Genomic DNA, 13,380 nt, shown 5'->3' on the forward strand with positions numbered 1-13,380 from the left:
TGCTTGTTGAAATCCCTAGTAATAGTAAGGGGGTGTCTGCTTGTTGAAATCCCTAGCAATAGTAAGGGGGTGTCTGCTTGTTGAAATCCCTAGCAATAGTAAGGGGGTGTCTGCTTGTTTAAATCCCTAGTAATAGTAAGGGGGTGTCTGCTTGTTTAAATCCCTAGTAATAGTAAGGGGGTGTCTGCTTGTTGAAATCCCTAGTAATAGTAAGGGGATTGTCTGCTTGTTGAAATCCCTAGCAAAAGTAAGGGGGTGTCTGCTTGTTTAAATCCCTAGCAATAGTAAGGGGGTGTCTGCTTGTTGAAATCTCTAGTAATAGTAAGGGGGTTTCTGCTTGTTGAAATCCCTAGTAATAGTAAGGGGGTTGTTTCCTTGAAATCCCTATTACGATATACGGGGCTCCAATATCAGGATCCTACTTTTATTAGCTAGAGCTTAGAACCATGTCTTGGATTGCCCTGAAATCTATGGGATCCAAGACAGTCAAGATGGAAACAATCGATACCCTACAATGCTTTGGAAGGTGGTAATGTAATGTTACATTACAATGAAAATTAATCCATAAACACTAATATTTTGAAAATTAGTGATCGTGATCTAGTATTTTATTCCTTTTTTTTATAAATTCTTTATTTAAATTTTTTAAGTCATAACAAGGTATAGGACAAAGACTAACCATATTATGAAGTAATGTACGATAGCAGAGACCATCAGTTCATACACTTTTATCTAATTGTTTTTAGGTTCCACCTAGTCCTGCACTAAGAAAACTAAAATTGTTATTTGATCTACATGGATCTGTGAATTGAAATTGTTAATTTGCCATATGCAATGTTTTTATATGCATTGTGTTAATTAACCCCTTCCCAATGCAACCAATTTTCATTTTTGCGTTTTTGATTTTCCATTCCCTTTTTCCAATTTTTGGAAATTTTCCATCCATCTAAACATTTGAGGACTTGTTTTGTGCAAGACGCATTGTAGTTTTGGATGAGACCTGTCACGATTCCGTTATGTAGAACATTCTGTATTGTTCTATCATGCTCTCCTGCAGAGCCGTTATATGTTGCTTTTGGGGCAGAGCATTTTGCAGGATGAATACTCTGCTGGTTGTTTCACAAGCACTGGGTTTTACGCTGGTCCTGGGAGGTGCTCTCGCAGATGCTTCTCATTCCTGGTGATTGCTCTGCTTTATTAGGGACTGTGTTAGCTCAGGACGCTGTCAGTCGGACTTCCTGTTTACAGTTGTGCTGTTGGCTCCCATGGTGCTCAGTGTTCAGATTTTGCTCTCTCGATTCCGGACTGTTGTTTATCCGTCTCTGCCTGCCCTCCCCTGTTTCTGTTGTGACTTCCCAGCTTCTGACCTCGGAATTCTTCCTGACCAACTCCCCGCCTGCTCCCTGTATTTTGTATGTACTCCCCTGGAACCCTGACCTTTGGCTTGCATTTTAACCTTGCCTCTGTCTGCCCCCCCCGTGTACTGTCGTGCCCTCCTGGTTTATTTTCTTGGCCTGTCTGAGTACCTCTACATTTACTGCATATAAGTAGTGTCTAGCGTCACCTTGTGAAAGTCATCACAACACCATTTATTTTACTATACAATGTAAGAGAAAACAATCCAAGTGAGGTGACATTATGAAAAAAATTCCCACAATTCTAATTTTACTGATTTATGTTTACGGTGTTTATTCTATGGTACATTAACCAGGCATCATGATTCTCCAAGTCAGTATGATTATGGCAATACCAAACTTGGCCAGTTTATTTTTTATTCTTTTCATGGTGAAATTTATTTATTTTTTCATTTTTTAAGTGTTGCCATTTGATGACACACTTGAGTTTTTCATTTTTCCATCAATTAACACAGCCAGTACCTGACAGTTTTTGTGCAGGCTCAGCTCCCAAGCCCGCTCATAACCCCCAATTCTGACTTGCGTTATCCTTGGTGGATGTTGAGAAAAGAGTTAAAGGAATATTCCAGTTTTTACATTTTATCATTATTTCATTACCCATAGACTAGTAGATCAATATAACAATAATATGAGCTGGTAGTTACTTTTCCTTTCTCCAGCGGTCACAACTACAGATCACATCACCACTGCAGCCATTCACTGATTTCAGTGACTCAATCTATCTAGATGTCATGAGTCACTGAGCTCAGTGATTGGCTGCAGCGGTTATGTGCACTATATTCTATATAAACAGAGACCAGGGCAGTGATTGATAGCCTCCACTGGAGCAGGGAAATTTGATGTCAGCTTATTTTATTGTTTTATACCTCTACTAGTCTATAAGTATTACAATGTTAATACCGGAAAATCCTTTTTAAGTTAAATGTAATGGAAATTCACTGTGTCAGACGCACACTAATGTTCTGTTCTGTGACATCCTAAATTTTAGTTCTATCAGACATGGAAATTATTGTTTGTGTTTTCCACGTGTTCTGTAGCAGGTAGAGCTAACACATTATTAGTGGAACCTCTTATATAGATAAATTCATTCATTTTTCCGCATACTTAATCTTAAATTTATACTTGAGTCACAAATTCCTTTTCTTCTTTTTTGTATCAACATCAGATAGAGAGAACTATTCCATAAGAAGGTAGGTAGAAAGACATGGTTAAGTTATAGTGATGTGGTCATACTAATCAAGGATTAGCACCATGGAAGTGCCCTATTGCATGTTTTAGTTATTTAAAATATATACTTCTAGCCATGTGGACATAAGAAATGATCAATTTTCTTTGAAGCAAGTCATATATTTCCATATTTGGTTAATATTGTCCATAAAATAGTTGGGTAACCTATTTTATCTTCAATGGTATCCTTAGGGTACGTGCCCACAATCAGTATGCAGCATTTTGAATGCAGCATGTTTTAGTTGTGTCCAAAATGCTGCATTGTACAGGATAAACATAGTGGATGGCATTTCTAAAAATCCCATGCCCACTATGTGTGTGCAGCCCGCAGCAAAAACTGACCTGTGGTACAGCTTTCCGAGGCCGCAGCATGTCAATTCTTTGCTGCGGGGTCGCATGCGTCCTCCATAGGGAGAACACAAGCGAGAGACCACAGCTCTCTAAACCCTAATTGTGGGTACAAGCTGCTGTGGTCTACTGCATTCTCCTACAGAGGAGACTCGTGACCTCACAGGTCAGGACCTGCTGCGTCCAGGACACAGTGAGTCTTATTGTGGGTATGTACCCTTAGGCGGGCTTTGCACGTTGCGACATCGCAAGCCGATGCTGCAATGCCGCACGCAATAGTCCCCGCCCCCGTCGCAGGTGCGATATCGTGTGATAGCTGGCATAGCGAAAATTATCGCTACGCCAGCTTCACATGCACTCACCCGCCCTGCTACCGTCGCTCTGGCCGGCGACCCGCCTCCTTCCTAAGGGGGCGGGTCGTGCGGCGTCATAGCGAAGTCACACGGCAGGCGGCCAATAGTGGCGGAGGGGCGGAGATGAGCAGGATGTAAACATCCCGTCCACCTCCTTCCTTCTGCATATCCTACGGAAGCCGCAGTGACGCCGGTAGGAGATGTTCCTCGCTCCTGCGGCTTCACACACAGCGATGTGTGCTGCCGCAGGAACAAGGAACAACATCGGACCGTTGCGTCAGCATAATTATGGATTACGCCGACGTTGCACCGATGATACGATTACAATGATTTTGCGCTCGTTAATCGTATCATCTAGGCTTTACACAGTACGATGTTGCATGCAATGCCGGATGTGCGTCACTTTCAATTTGACACCACCGACATCGCACCTGCGATGTCGTAGTGTGCAAAGCCCGCCTTAGTCTACACTATGAGATCTTGCCTTGGTAGCCATTACAAATCCTTGCTAATTCTTTATTCCAGCTGCTAATGAGTTCTAAACTTTGCTAAATTCTACAAAATTACATTGTAATTACATTGTACCAGAGTAGTAGTTTTCTTGAGATGGCTTCTTACAATGTCATTCTACTTTGGCAGTGTACTTGAATGCAGGGTTGAAGAGTTGGTCCCATTCAATAGCGCACTATATATAGAAAGTAAGACATGTCTTACTAATAAAGTTGAGCCATTTCATCTTTCGAGCCTGTAAGACTTTCTACTGAATTAGGTATTCACAACATGCCCTCTAAATGAGCAAAGAGATATGAATTGAAATTCAAAATTCAGCAAAATATTTATCCAATTACCAAATTTGGTTGAAGAAGTTGTGAAATGACAGCACGCTCCTTAAAACCGTGGACGATTCATATGTGTCAATGTAAAACAATTAAACCATTGTAATTGTACTTCTCCAGGTACTTATGCTCTCTAATAGGCTGCGTAATGAAGTATTGATCTGGAACACTAATCTGAAGGAAATTAATAACAAACTATCAATGCACTTTCCTGTGAATTCCTTCATTGCTGTACTAAGTGCTGGCATTGCAAAGAATGTTTGTGCCCTTGAGCCATAACAATCAGACATTTTGCACTGCTTGATCCAATTTCAATGACCTTTCAAGGCAAAGCCACTTTTTTTATGTCCTTGTCTAATCTCTGACAAATGGAAATCTTGTTTGCCTTGCACGGAGGTTTCGAAAACTTGTGCTCCGTATTATTCATTCTACATATGCCATTTCATGTTTTGTCATTTCAGCTTAATAAATATTATTTCATAATTTATTTATGCTGTCCAGTTGGGAATGTGATATTTATCATTAGATGAACATACTGGATATGTCTCGTTGAGATTTTACAAACAAGTTAAAAGGTCAGAAACCCAAGAGGAATTTGTAGCATTTTCATTTCTTGGCTTTGTCAAAAAGTCACCTGGCATTCTAGTTGGCATTCTTGCTGAAAACTTATAAGGAAAATAGATTAGAACTTGTTCAATCAGACGTGTTATTACGCCATTTGTTTCCCCCTCTGACAAATAAATTGGCTCTTGTTATCTAATCCCATTAGCTGGTTCCCAGGGAGTCAGGTGATATAATGAGTGGTTAATCATCATGTATCTTGCTTAGCCTAAGGTATATAGGAGGCTTGCACACCGGCTTTCTCCAGTAAAGCTATGTGTGGAAAGAACGAATACACTTTGTGGGCAGCCTATAACTATCATTATCTTCTTTTTAATCTTCAGCAGTTATCTGATGCCCTTGGGTTCAGCCTAGTAGCCTGCATTTCATACTGTAAACATTCTTTATCTGGACGATAACAAGCAATGTTGCCTTGAACTGTACATCTTGTCATGCAGGGTTCTTTTTTTTCAATTTTTGTAATTCCGTAGCATTGATTTCTGGATTTTTATTTTAAAGACAGGTGGGTTTTTTTAGATGCATGGTACCAGTTTATATAGGAGTCTGCAATAACGTGTATGTAAAACCAAAAGAGAAGAAAAAAATTTGCAAAAATTCTATCAATATTTCAATCAGAATCTTTAGATCCTAAATTGTTCTATAAATCAGACGGTCTTTGAACATTGTACTGAGACTAGTGGTGAGTGAGCACTACCATGCTCAGGTGCTCAGTAATCGTAACGAGTAGTGAGGAGTGAGCAATAAAATGCTCGAATGCTCATTCCTTGATTCAAGGTGGTCAGACCCTCTCACGAGCTGAACGAGTTGAATGAGCATTATGGAAAGTCAACAATTGGTCTGTTCAGGTCGTGGTCCACATACAGCCAGCCATAAACAGAACATTTATGGCTTCAAACAGGGCAGGGTTTGGCTTTTTTTGGTCACACTACATCCAAGAACATTGTTTTATACCCTGAGAAAGCCATTCAGAGACTGCAAAGGGTTGTATCTGGGGTGTCTGCGCACATCATGCAGTGAAGCAAGCCTGTGTGTTGTACTTATTGTTTAACAAATTACACAATCGAGCACCTGAGATACTCAGCGAGCACAGTAAGTACCCGAGCATCCTAAGGGTGCATGCCCATGATCAGTGTTTTCAGCATTTTACGTGCTACCTGCTTTAGATGCATCCAAAACACTTCGGTGTACAGTACAAGCATAGTGGATGGGATTTCTAGAAATCCCGTGCCCACTGTGCTTGTTTTTTCCACAGCAAACACTGACCTGCGGATTGTCATTCCAGACCACAGCATCTTAATTATTTGCTGTGGAATTGCATGCATCCTCCATAGGGAGAACACAAGCAAGAGACCGCAGAGCACTGAACCCTGATTGTGGGTATGAGCAGCTGTGGTCTCCTGCGTTCACCTGCGGAGGAGACTCGCGGCCCCGCAGGTCAGGACTCGCTGCATCCAGGACGCCGCGAGTCCTGATCGTGGGCACATACCCTTATGCTCAATCATGTATCAAGCAGTGCAGAGCATATTTGACCTTCACTAGTAATGAGCAATTGATGCTCGGAAGGGTGTGACTCGAATACCCGAGTATAATGGAAGTCAAAGGGAACGCGAGCATTTTTCTGAGAATTCTTCCAGATAAATACTTGACTCCCCCATTGGTGTCAATTATACTTGGGTGCTTGAGTAGCGCCCATCCGAGCATCCAACTGCTCTTAATGAGTACAGAGAACCCAAGTATGGTAATTTTCGCTTATCACTCATTAGGACTTCTTTTGGTGTACTTCCTGCTTTTATATGCAAGCATAAACTTTTTTTACATAAATATACTAACTTCTTTCATAGGAATAGATATAAGGGATGTAGGAAGCTTTGCTTGTATAGGTTAAGTCACATCTCCGTTAGGCTGGTTTACTTAATATCTGTGCTGTATGGATTAGTTTTTCTTGTACCTCAATTTATAAAAGTTTCCCTCTGGTGTTTCACTGTCATGACAGAGGGAAAAAAAAGTCAGATGGCTTCATAGGTGGAAGCAAGGCCTTAAATATATTTCTTTATATAATCTTCAATGGCTGTATTAACACCGCCCAAGTCAGCAACTATTATTCTGCAATTGAATATGAACAATGTAGAAAAAAAGGTCTAGTATGTCTCAATGAATGAATGAATGAATAAATGAATGAATAAATAAATGAATGAATACAATAATCTTTCCACATTGTAGCCACAGACCATGCAATTATGTTTTCAGGACACTTTATATTCATCATTTATGACTTTGTTTGATGTCATTGTCAAAAAGACCACACATCAGTACACATACGCAGGATTAATTGACTTTTCCTAAATCACTGTTGAATTTCTGACTGTATGTTAACCAACCCAGCACTGGGTCCAGATGAATTTGCCTATTAAGTTCTCCAATATTTTTCCCCATATGGTGTAGACACTGGTGTGGTGGGCAGCCTAACTATCTCTTTTAAGAGTCTGAAAAGTGTTGGTGCCTATTCTGATTAAAAAGTAGGGAATCACTTTGAAATTAAAGCAGCGTATCTTTTCTACTGTGGATTGGACCATCATCTTATTGACAGCAGGACAGATTGAGGCACGTTTTGCCAGGTTCCTGTATGGTTTGTTCAACTTTAGGGCTGGTGGACCTTGTGGCAGCTGCTAATATTTTTGTTGCACTTGTGTGTCACACAACCACACAAGGTGGGCAGCCTGCTTTTTCACCCTTTTGTTTTGTATATCGCTTGTTTATAGAGATGAGAGAAGCTTAGGCATGAGGCTTAGGTTTCATGCTCTGAAAATGACATGAAAATCACCCCCCAAACAAAACCGACCACCCACCTCCAGGAGTGTTTTACTATGGGCCAAAAGTAAAACCCTTCCGAGGTGGATGGGTGGTGTTTGTGGGGTTTTTTTTATTCTCCATGAATAATACATCTGACAATGCTGAATGTAAGCCTAATTTGAGCCAATCAAACACTAACTGCAGCGCACGCAATGCAGGGCATCACACACACACAAGCAAAGCGCTTTACTCACCTTGGTGATTTTCACATTATTTTCCGAGCCCGATCCCTGACCCTTGAGCCTAAGGTTTGCTCATCTCTGCTTGTTTTATCCACAGCTTTATACACTCTTTATAAGCATCACCTGCTCTGACAACTTTAGTTGCTATGTAGTGGCTCCCAAGCGATACTACATTTTTCTCCGCATTGCCTAGAATTGTCTGGTCAGATAAAAATCCCTTTAGAGACATCAGATTTCCAAAAGTTAACCCCTATAGCACTTGCATATTGAATGGTGTTATTTTTGATGAAAAAAAACCTAATTAGGATAGAAAGTTTTATCTCGTCACATATCATTATTGGAAACTAGCTAAAATTTATGCTTTAGGTTACAAACCTGATGACCATTTTTGCTTACTGTGATATTTCCTTGGGGTTTCTGAAGAACTCAATATTACGCCAGTCACGTTTTGCCACTTTTGGGAATAAACTTGAAATCCGTGTGATTTGTTTCTATAAGGAATAGATTCAGAAAATGAAATGTCATTTTCTTCTTTCCTGTCACTATTACTTTAACATGCAAAGGTACGGCGGACAGCAGTGAGCGTCTCCCTGCACGGTCTACCAAGCCAAACACATATGGGTCAGTGCTTGCAGTGTGCAGTCCTGACAGTGTTTCTGAAGCATAAAGATTCTTCTTCTCCCTAAGCTTATTTTGAATATACTGAAAACCTTAAGACATTTCCTTCTGCTTAAGGTTAATCTGATATTTCGTACAACCCGTGTCATCTTCAAAAGTTCATTTCTTTATCAGTGGCTGAATGTAAAACAGTGTTTGCAGGGCGACCTTTCTGAAAGGATACCATTATCGTTTTCTCATTTCTTGTTTTGACTTAGTGAAAATACAATCTGTCCTAGAAAACTGAGTTAGTTATATCGATTGCGGGAAAGAATAACTAATCTGTCAAACAATGCACTGGAAAGAAAAATGAAACTTGTTTAAATTAATTTTTTCAACGTGAAATCAGAAGATTTATTCTCAAGCTCAAAGAATAGCATCCAGCTTCTGCTTCAGAGGCTCTAAAGAGTGTCTTCAGTCTGTAGGTCCATGGAGTAATGTATTAGATGACTGCACCCTTATGCAATTCCCTTGCAGGATTTAGAACGTGCTACGCTTGGTAAAATGTAATTCCCAGCAGCTTTACCGGCTATTCCCAGTCTGTAACCTGCATCTATTTCTCTACTATAGACTACTGTGTTTTAGATTCGCTCCTTCTCTGAAAATCCAAAGAGTTTGATATCCGCATAATTGGTTTTATTAGTTTTGAATAGTTGGTTGCTGCAAAGGCGATTCACCTAGCAATAGTAAATAAGAAGCTGCTGATAGAGCAATTCTTCATTACATTAGCTCTTACTCCGCAAAACTGGATGTGGATATCAATGTGCATTTGTCTCGATAAGCTTTAACTTATCAAGTCATGGAATCAGCCATAAAATTTGTTCCAAAAGCTAAAATTGTTTCATATTAATAAATTAGATAGTATCGTAAAAGCAAAACCTTGCTAATTAGGTTGTTTCCCTCTTCAAATAGGTTAATGACATTGGGTCTGGGTTGTAATCAGACATGAGCCAAAAGATTTGCAGGTTAGTGTCTATTTCAGTATTCTGTAACAGTTGGTTGAGGGTCCTGCGAATTTCCTCCACTGACACTAAAATCCTGGCATTCTGGGTGCCTTTGGTGTTTTCAAGCCCCCAGCAACATCATGACATTGCTGTACCTGCCAAAGAGGCAGAACTGCCCAATAGGCATTCAAGGAAGTACATAGGACCCTGACCCAGCCGTCACAGACAGCCGATGTGAACATCAGACCACCATCCTGCAAACCTTTTTTGCTCAACTTTTCTTCATGTACCATATTTAGTCTTGTAATTAGAGAGGTGTTGTTCTTGAAAAAATCAGAAAAGGAAATAAGAAGGCACATGGGATCTCTAAAGCTATTGATGGTGCCTTATGAGGCTCATTACAGAGATATTAACCCCTAAAACTAATGCTTCTATGGAGAATAGCCTAGTAATATGTTACTAACTGCATAATTAATTACTAATTTCATGATTTAGGGCTTTACTTGCCCTAAAATCCAGGAGAAATAAACTGTGCTAGAAGTTGAAGGCATCAGAAATATAATAGGCATCATAGAAGGCTGTACTATTGTGTACTGTTTTGAAGGGTTATTCCCATCTTATATCCCAAAATAATATTAGCAAATACTTCCAATTAGAAATGAAATATAGTTCTGCTCATGTAGCCGTGACTCTTACCTCATTTGCAGGGCATTGCAGCTAAGGTATCCATAGTTACATCTACTCATATAGTGACAGATACTTGGATAACTATGTATAACTAAGCTGCAATAATAAGATGAGGTATGAGATATGGCTATATCAGAATAACTATACTACATCTATTTAATGAAGGTATTTAGTAATATTATTATTATCTTTATTATTATGCCTACTACATATGGGGATAATATGTTGGAGATGGGAATACCCCTTTAAAGGGAACCTGTCATCAGAAATTTTGCACTAAACCTAAAAGATTCCCCCTCTGCAGCTCCTGGGCTGCATTCTAGCAATGTTCCTGTGTTTATGTGCCCCCTTTCTGACCAAAATAAAGACTTTATAAAGTGGTACCTTTTTGTATTCAGATCTTGATATTGGTACACAGGGGTGGGCTCTCTGTTGTCCGTTAGTCTGCCTCCTGTCGCTTTAGGTCGTCCCCCATCGTGCAATTTCAAAGAGTTGACGTGAGGTAAGCTGGCCAGCACTTGCGCAGATCGAATGGTGGAGGTGGTGGTGAAAGCGCGAGCACAAGATTATGGGCGGGTACTTGCTGATGAAAATCACAGCGCCGCCCATAATCTCGCGCATGCGCAACACGTCACCAGCAGTCACACTGCACATTGCACAGTCCCGCGAGAGTGGCATGGCGCGGCGAATGCGCGAGATTATGGCCGCCCATAATCTCGTGCATGCTCCGTGCCACTCTCGCGAGACTGTGCAATGTGCACAGTGTGACCGCTGGTGATGTGTTGCGCATGCGCAAGATTATGGGCTGCGCTGTGATTTTCATCAGCAAGTACCCGCCCATAATCTCGTGCTTGCGCTTTCACCGCCGCCTCCATCGTTCTTCGCAAGTGCTGGCCAGCTTACCTCACGTCACCTCTTTGAAATTGCGCGATGGGGGATGGCCTAAAGCGACAGGAGGCAGACTGACGGACACCAGAGAGCCCGCCTTTGTGTACTATTATCAAGATCTGAATACAAAAAGGTACCACTTTATAATGTCTTTATTTTGGTCAGAAAGGGGGCACATAAACAACAGGAACATTGCTAGAATGCAGCCCACGAGCTGCAGAGGGGGAATCGTTTAGGTTTAATGCAAAATTTCTGATGACAGGTTCCCTTTAAGGCTCTGGGACTTTGTACAGATTCATGCACTTGTGAGATCTAAGTGTCACCGGTGAAGTCATTTCAACAAAGAATACCCTATTCTATTTTATGAGACATAATGGTATTCTCTAAAAATATCTTTTTGATAGTACTCTTATGCAATATCTTTGTTATAGTTGTGGAGTAAACCGAGCAGGTAAATGGACACTGTGTACTAAAACACATTTTAGCAAAAGCCGTTTTTCTTTTCTTTCTTCTTAAATGAAAGCCTAAGGGTAACATAAAGATAACTATTTTGTGAAGTGGAAGCTGAACGTGGCGCAGACACATTGCAGTTTAAAGGTATTAGAAAAGCAGTCATCTCTTAGAATTGCCCTTCTAGTTGAACTGAGTGGGAACTCTTTTATTCCACAACCCAGGTCTGATCCTACCTTCAAAAGGTAAACTTCGCAAAAATGCATCCAAACCATTCAACCTGGAACATAACATGAAAGCGTTGGCAGTTTTATAAAACATCTTATATCTTTAAGACTTTTTTTATTTATAATACGCCTTTATGTGCACTCGTTTTGTGCCGACATCAGTGAATGTGACAAATGCATGAGCTGTTCTGTATCACTCCTCGGTATGTTGACCAAGCTAAGAGCCATCTGGGTATGTTTTTCCTTCCTGTGAGTTTTCTTGGCACCAAAGTACTTATGGATGTAACGTAATGTTTCATACAAGAAGACTTGTGATTGAGCTCTGAATGGTTTTCCACTGTAAATTGGTTTGACGAATCTGAAAAGTTTATAAAGTTTTTTTATTTTTAATACTTTCTCCATATATTTTTAATTTACTTTTTATGGTTTCTAAAGCAAAAGGCAAGCTTTACAGTGAAAGAAACAAAACCATCTCTGTCTCCATGCCAGTGGTCTGATATTGTTGGGACTTAAATACCTTGGAGTTGGAGTAGAGGAAACCTTCCAAATATAATATTTCTATGACATATATTCAATGAAGATGTAGATAACATAGTAACATATATACGCCAAAAAAATTAACAATTTTAACCAGCCCGAATGCAGTGCTCTATATAGCTTCATGTTTACATCATGCTATTAAGGTTTGTCTTGACTTGGATTTTCCATGTGAATGAGATCTAATGAACTGTTAGCACTATTGATTATTGTTGATCTCAGATCCATTGTCTCCGTCCTCAATAACTTGTAGACTGTTAGTCCATGAGGGCAGTGTCCTCCCCCCTCTGAAGCTGTCAGGCTTTTCTTAAAAAAAATTACACACATATATATATATATATATATACTGTATATACGCCGGCGTTGTATGGCTTGTCTCACCCTCCCCACCGCTTGTACCTTCATGTTTCCCCTACAATAAAGACGGAGTGATATGGTGATCATCTGGAGTGCGACTTTCTTTCTCCTTTGGATTTATCTTGGTCTTCACCGCAAGTCTGCACCATGATCCCCTCCATGGCTCAGTAGGGCTCAAGTAGCTGAACGTGTAGTAACACGTGGAGTAGGTGGTGCACCGGGTCTCTTACCTCTTTCATATATATATATATATATATATACATACAGTATATATATTTATATATATATATATATATATATATATGTTATGTATGCAGCGTCCGACTGCAGTAATACCAGGCCTGGCCACAGTTACCTGCACTGAACTCCGGAGCTCTCACCTCCGGGTTTGCAGGACTGAACTGTGAGCGACGACTGATTCCTCGGCAATCACAGTTCAGTCCATGACAGCTGCTGACAGGCCAAGCTGCACTCTGCAGCTCAGGTGAGAGCTCCGGAGTTCAATTCAGGTAACTGCAGCCAGGACTGGTATTACCGGCGGTTTCCGGTAATACCAGTCCTGGCTGCGGTAACCTGCATTCAGCTGCGAACAAGCCGGGTTGCACTCCGGAGCTCAGCTGAGAACTCTAGAGTTCAGTGCAGGTAAGCGTGGCCAGGACTGGTATTACTGCAGTTCATCCGGTAGCCAGTCCAACGCTGTATGTATGTAACCCCTTTTTCACATGTACAGCACTCTGGAAATAAGGGGGCTTTAAAATAAACATTATTACTAATATTAATGCTGAATCAATCTCCTGTGCA

General features: G+C 40.5%; 1 protein-coding gene across 3 annotated transcripts in view; it reads left to right on the forward strand.

The window, feature by feature from the left end:
* UNC5C (unc-5 netrin receptor C) overlaps window positions 1-13,380 on the forward strand; it is a 556,745-nt gene that overhangs the window by 248,854 nt on the left and 294,511 nt on the right. The gene's annotated exons all lie outside the window — the stretch shown is intronic.

This window comes from Anomaloglossus baeobatrachus, chromosome 1, assembly GCF_048569485.1.
Source record: "Anomaloglossus baeobatrachus isolate aAnoBae1 chromosome 1, aAnoBae1.hap1, whole genome shotgun sequence".
Classification (NCBI taxonomy): Eukaryota; Metazoa; Chordata; class Amphibia; order Anura; family Aromobatidae; genus Anomaloglossus; species Anomaloglossus baeobatrachus.